This window comes from Corvus brachyrhynchos, unplaced genomic scaffold, assembly GCF_000691975.1.
Source record: "Corvus brachyrhynchos isolate BGI_N302 unplaced genomic scaffold, ASM69197v1 scaffold62, whole genome shotgun sequence".
NCBI lineage: Eukaryota > Metazoa > Chordata > Aves > Passeriformes > Corvidae > Corvus > Corvus brachyrhynchos.
The window spans coordinates 661527-668506 of NW_008236629.1; the positions used below are offsets into that span (position 1 = coordinate 661527).

At 34.9% G+C, this 6980-nt stretch overlaps 1 protein-coding gene across 8 annotated transcripts in view; it reads right to left on the bottom strand.

Annotated features, from left to right (window-relative positions):
• The window catches only part of SOX6 (SRY-box 6), a 374497-nt gene that overhangs the window by 174780 nt on the left and 192737 nt on the right, over positions 1 to 6980 (bottom strand). The gene's annotated exons all lie outside the window — the stretch shown is intronic.

The following is a 6980-nucleotide window of genomic DNA, read 5'->3' on the forward strand; positions in this document are numbered from 1 at the left end:
AAGTCTTCGCCCCAGTCTGGGAGGCCTTCTGTAGGCAAAACTGTCACTGAAGTCATTACACTTTGGAGAAAGTAAAAGATTGGGCCCAGTAAGTTTCCTATGATCAGACCCCCATTCCACTACAAAATTTTATATCGAGCATAACAGACTTCAATAAATTCTAACGGTTTTTTTCAGTTTCTGAATTAAACTAATTGGCTCTGAAGTCTAAATTATAGATAACCTTGCAGATACATACAAAAGGTGATTTTTAAGATAGAAATTATTATGAGGAGAGCCTGCAAGACTACAAATTCTCCTGGAGGGAGCCTACAAGAAAGATGGAAAGAGACTATTTACAAAAGAATGTAGTGACATGTCAAGGGAGAATGGCTTCAAACTGAAAAAGAGTAGGTTTAGAGTAGATATTAGGAGAAAATTATTTACTTTGAGGGCAATGAGGCACTGGTACAGGTTGCCCAGAAAAGCTGTGGATGCCCCATTCTGGAAGTGTTCAAGGCCAGGTTGGACAGGGCTCTGAGCAAGCTGGTCTAGTGGAAGTGTCCTTGCCCATGGCCATTCCATGACCCTGTCGTGGATGTGATATGGGTTTTTATGACTTTTAAGAAGCACAATTCGGATTTCTAAACAATTACCAAGAAAACTTTACAAACAACTGAACACTATTCCTTCCCAGTTAGTAATAATAGAATCTCTGTTAAACTACATGTATTTACTTTCACCTCTAGGCAGACTCACCTACAATGTCTGTGCTAAACTCCTTGGAAACCCTTAAGCTGAGTTTGCAAGATATCAAAACCATTACCTACACGTAACTCTGCTCCCAAAACAAATCTTTGCAAACGGCCTTCGTTGTAAGACCACACATCCCTCTGGGCGTTGCTGTTCCTTAATGCACACACTGGGAACAACCACACACCTTCTCTTCCTAGAAGCTCTTGTAGCAAGGGGCCACTTGTTTTAGAAGATCAATTTACACAATGATTTCTAAGTAGCTAATAATACTCCAAATTTTGATTATTTTTATACCGGTCCTACTCCAGTCACGAATTAACAGTGGATTGTATGAGAACGCAGCATTCAGTCTTAACTTAAATTCCACTAAATTACTGGCAGATTAAGGTCAAATCGCAGCTGAAATTCTCATTTCAGCAGTCCCAGCAGAAGCACTCACACATGTGAAAGCAAAAGCAAAAGCAAAAAGCCCAGATTTAAGAATGGCAACAGAGATCATATCATTGCAACGGGTAACAGTTTGTTCCACTTCAGAGAATTCCAAAAATACTCAGAGGGAGGAGAGGCATTCAAAGGGGTCGCAAAAGGAGGAGTTAAAGATTTATGGAGAAGTTTAAGGAAGAAAATGGTCATATGGCCAGTCATATGTTAGGGTACAAGTCATTTCAGCCTAAAAATTCATTAGCATGACTCATTTGACATAAACAAACAAACAAAAACCCCAAACAAAACAAAAACCAGTTGAAAGCAAACCAAACTGTAACTACCAAGAGATCAAAGATCAGGTTTTAATTGCAACACATTTTCACCGTGCAAGCCTCCATGGAAAGACAACACAGCTCATAAATATTTTTGAAGTAATATTTCGGCAAAAAAGCTAATTTATTTACTAATTATATCTTTCTATGAAAGAGGCAAAATTAAGGAGCTGTAAGTTGCAATAGGCAGTGTTAAAATACTAGTTATATAATAACAATTTACTTTTAACAATAACAAGCACTTATTACTTTTATGAGTTCTGGCCTGATAATAGGAGAATCATGAAATAACCATCAATTATCAATAGAACATTATAATTTGTTCTTTTTTGTGATATCATGATTAGTTTAAAAAGAGGTTTCTGTGTTTCTCCCCTGCCAAAATTTCAGACCCCTCATCCCTGAAAAAAGGCTTTAGAATTTTGTTTTGCTATAAGTTATGTATTCCACTGCTTTTAACTAAGATATTTTCCTCAATTCACACAAAGAAAAAAAAGATTTCAATTAAAAAAGGACAAAAAAGAAATAACTAGCATATTACTGGAGTTGATAAAATACTTTCCTCAAAAGCGCTTGTTTTATTTCTTTTCTCACTGTTCCTAAGAACACCCGTGCTTATCTGTAGTGTTCTTATATTATGTAAGGGCAAAAAATGTATTTCTAAAGACAGACTTGGAAAGAACTAGATTGGAAAACAGGTCTATTTGTGTGCCTTTTTGATATAATCACATTGCTAGTTAGAATTTTGCTCTACAAATGACTGAAAAATTCCGTAAGAAAGAGTTGTTTTAACACCCCTATCTCATTCAAATTCTGTGTTCTAGATCTGACCACACAATTTATAGCTACTGTATTTTGCTATTGGGAGGATTACAAAAATGATTACACAATGAGCATTTTAATAATTTTTTTTATAACATTGTAAAAGTAGCTCTCTAGAATTCCTGTAAATTTTCAATTACAATGTTTATTCTGCATAATTTTTCAAATTTAAAATAATGATATGTGATTAAAGCCCTCTGGAGGTTCTCCACATTAGACCCAAAACTAAATATAAAGGCTTATACTTGAAAGGCACATCTCCCTTCAAGTTCTGTATTCTGTGCTCATTCACACACGTCTTGAAAGGTTTGTGAATCAGAAAGGGATTTTTCTTCTTTCTGTACTGAAAATTAATTTTTACAGACACATAAATTCTACAGAGAGATCTTCTGACATCAGTAAAACATCTTCATCCATACTGATACATTTTCTGATTTGATTCATTATAGAAACAAAACATCGACTTGGAATCCAGCACTGAACACCGAAGAAAGGAGCCCGAATTCACATCTGCACTGCATCACTCTCCCTGCACTGCCTCAGCACCATTCCAAACCTTGTGCATCCCGACATTTTCAAAATTCAGGGGTATTCTTGCTAAAGACAATTATAAAAGAAGCAATGAAAGAAATTAGCATTTATACATTTTTAGCTCTTCTCACTGACTTTATAAACCACAGTTAGGCTTATGCCGCAAAGTAGCATATTTTCTACTGGCACATGTAAGATCAAACTCGTGAAGTTGCGCTGGAGCAATTTATTCTATTAAAAAACACACAGCTTCTCTTCCTTTATATTCTTCTCTTGTGAACTAGGAAAAAATTTCCTTCAAGGACAGCAAACAGGTTAAGTATAATTATGATGACTAAATTAAATCATTGAGTATTATTTAATATCACGGTTTGTTACATACTTAGTTAGCAATTTTAATTGTAAACTAAAGGAGCTTAAAGTACTCTGAGAATCTTGTTAGACATGACAGTTTTGCAAAGGTGAGTGAGAAGAGGATGTTAAAAGATATATAATCAGGAAAAAAAACAGCTGAAGGAAAAAAAGCCTAGGTGTTAGATGAAAAGGATCTCTTCACAATGACAAAGCATCGATGAAAAGAATTAACATTTGTCCGTTGGGTAATCAATCAGTCATGGAATGGATGGAATCCAGCTCTTTGTTGCACAGCCAGTGATGAAGAACGAGCGTGTTAGCTATCACAGCCAAGCTCTCAAGTTCTTCTGACTGAATGAAAGTCATCTTGCTTGAATCAGGACTAGCTTTTGCCTCTTGTCTCATCCTTATTCTCCCCTTTTTTCAGGGTTTTTTTTCCTTTTAATTTCACTTTTACATTCTTCAACAAGTTACTCACCCCAGCTATAGCTTACACGAATACTGTATGACCTTACAGTGGCCTGCACCTATCCTCATTGATTTGGGAGGGTTCCTTTTTTTTTTTCCCCTCTTAATTCACTGAAGTAGCCTCCTATTACTTTCTTTGAAATACAGATAAAAAAAAAAAAAAAGACGTTCATGCCATGTGTGAGTTTTTGTTTTTTTATGGCAAAGTCATACATAAAAGAAAACCTAAATGTGAGAGTGCAGCAGCAAAACTTCAAAGCACTGACTGTCAGACATTATTATTTCAAATCAGCTTTGACTTTTTGAGACTTAATAAAACACTATAGTACAGACTGGCATATTTATAACACCTATACCAGTGATCAACTGAACTGTCTTATTCTTTCTACTGTGCAGTGCCTTGTTATTTCTTTTATAATAAGCTTCCCTCAAAACATGTTGTAACAATACTGCAAACTGATAATTATTAATGATATGAGTTCTAAAACATGACTTGTTTTGCATACAATTCTTCTTGAATACACACATTACTTTGTGACAGAAGACAAAAGCACATTGATTTATTAATAATGATTGCAAATGCACAGCAGGTTCATAAACAATACAGAAATATAATTCAATCAAAGGTATAAAGGTATAGGTGACATATTTCTACGTGCATCAGAATTGTTACATCTCAAGGAAAGAGGCACTGGGGAAGACAAGGTAGTGGATTTAGAAGAGAAATCAGGAATGCTGCAAGAGAAATTGTTCTAAACCATGTTCAGATCCACAGCAGAGAAGGATAAAGTTCTTTTCTGCATTTTGGAAGAATGATACAACAGAACTAAAGGCATCATTGTCTCTATTTCAGGACTCAGTCTAGAGTTATATCTTATTATAATTTAGTAGATATTGTTAAACATAAAAATATCACATTTGAGCAGGGTTTGGGACTACATATCAATTTGCAAGTTCCTTCATCTCTAATGTTCTATATTACCCAAACTACTCTCATTCCATTTATTTGCCTTCAGCTCCATGGGAGAAAAGGTGTCCCTCAGATCAGCCTTTGTCAAATGAGTTCACATGCCTCATTCAAGTCTATATAAGAAAAACAGCACAAGTGGAATTAGCCTGTCAGCATCTGTGAAATATCTGTTTGAGAAAAAGTATTGTGTGGGTTTTTTTCTTTGAAAGAATGTTAAACAAGCTTACGAACTCCTTATGACAGACAATTGTATGCTTACTAGGCCTATTGCACTGGATTCCTTCTACAGAAGAGCTGCTTTTCCCCCCCCAAACCAACTGAGCTGCAAATAAACATTACAGTGACTTCCATTTTTTGGCCTGCTTCCTGTTGTACCTTTGCACATCTCACCCCACGCTTCAATTGCAAGTGTGTTTTTTTTCAAGTAGGTGAAGTTAAGCACATGACACCTAAAATAATAACAATGCAATACACCACAGATCTGAAAGAGGAAGATTTGTTTCAGTATTTTTCACAGAATAATAAATCCTCTTCTGAGTAGAAAAATTTTAATTAAATCAGTACAAATATTTCTGAATAATAGGCAAGCAGAATTTAGATTTACTCTAGTCAATCTTTGTTACTTACAATTAAACTAAAACAGCAAGTCCATTGTTGCTGTTATTAGATCCAGTCATTAAAATTGTGAAATATGAAAATACAGAAAACTGAGTATTTTTTTTTTAAATCCTGTGATGAGTTTTAATGCACCTGCATTAGGAGCTTTGTTTAACAGATCCCTCTGTGAGTACATGACAACAGCTTGCTTATGTGTCTTTTGTGAGTTCACTGCCAATCAGATTTCCTTGAGGTAAAGAACAATCTAGTATAGGAAGAAATCATAAAAATATTTCCTAAATTTCACGCTTCACGTCATGTGTTTTAAAATTAGATGCAAACTCTAACATTTGAGTATCAAAGAGAAAGGCATAAGGTTAATTTAATTCACTTTGAAAGAAGACAATTTTATAATCTTCTAACAATTCAAAATTAAATTAAGGACTTCATGTCTTCATTCACTATTCAAAAAATAAAATATAATTTAACCACGACTATTAGAAACTAAACTGCTGGGTTGTATATATATTCTGTTTTAATCCAAAGATGCAAAGTTTGTGTAACGTTGCTAAAATAGATTTTTTGTTGTGATAGTTCCTTTTTTTCTTCTTTCAAACACAAATTATCCTTCTCTGTTTCAATAAACTTTATACAAAAGAAAAGGAGAAAGCAACAATGCAAAACTAATCAAAAATCAGCCTGAAGGCTTAACATCCATATTTGCAATATACTGCCACTGCCTCTTGCTCATAAGCAGCTTGGCTTCAATCTTGCTGTCAGTGGAGCAGCAGGTCAGGGGAATCTCATCTCATCCTTCTCAATTTCCATACTGTTCTTGTACCATAATTAATTGTCATGGTCTAACAGAAAATTAAAATATAAGGCATTTCGACACGTTGTTAGCCAGTGAACTGATCTCTTTGGCCAACTTCTCAAGAATTTCTCAATTTAATAAGCTCTCCAAATTCAAGTTCTTGAAAAGCAAGAACTGCAGTCACAACACAAAAATGAGCAACATGACATTTAGAACAGGAAAAGCTGCTAATTCCTTTTGCTTGATTTATCATAAACTACAAATAAAATAAAATAAAATATTTCCTAAATTCTATATCTTGCTTGGGATGTTAAGGAGGCAAATAATCCTGGCCAGTCTCTTAATTCCTCCTCTCATATTGATTCTTTTCTATCCAAGTCTGTAAAACTTTAAAAAAAAAAAAAAAAAAGGGGGGGAGGGAGGTGAGGGGAGAAGGTTAAACTTCCCAGGAACAAACAAACAAAACCCAACCAACCAAAAAAAAAAAAAAAGGCAAAAAAACCTTTCTAATTACATGCAAAAGGCAGTCAGCTCAGAGTAGATGTTTTCTTGCAAGAGCAATGATGGAAATGCAACTGAGATCTGACTACCAAACACACAGTTTTGTTTAGGACAGGGAACCAGGCAGATCTGCCAATTGCTGTACATTTTTTCATAGTGACAAGATTTCCACAATATGATAAAATTAGAACTGTAAGAGCTTGGAGAGCTCTCTTAACTTTTAATTAAAACTCTCCAAGATCACTAAAAATAATTAGGCATTAAAATGTTCTGGTTTTCCTCTGAATTCATTTGCACTACTTGAATGGTCTAGATCTTGCATGAAACAACAGACATTCTAAACAGAAACACTGGAATTTAGCTGGGGGTGATTTCCAGACCTGCTTTTTATGATGTGGCTAGTGGGAAAAACTGTAGAGTCTGAACTTCT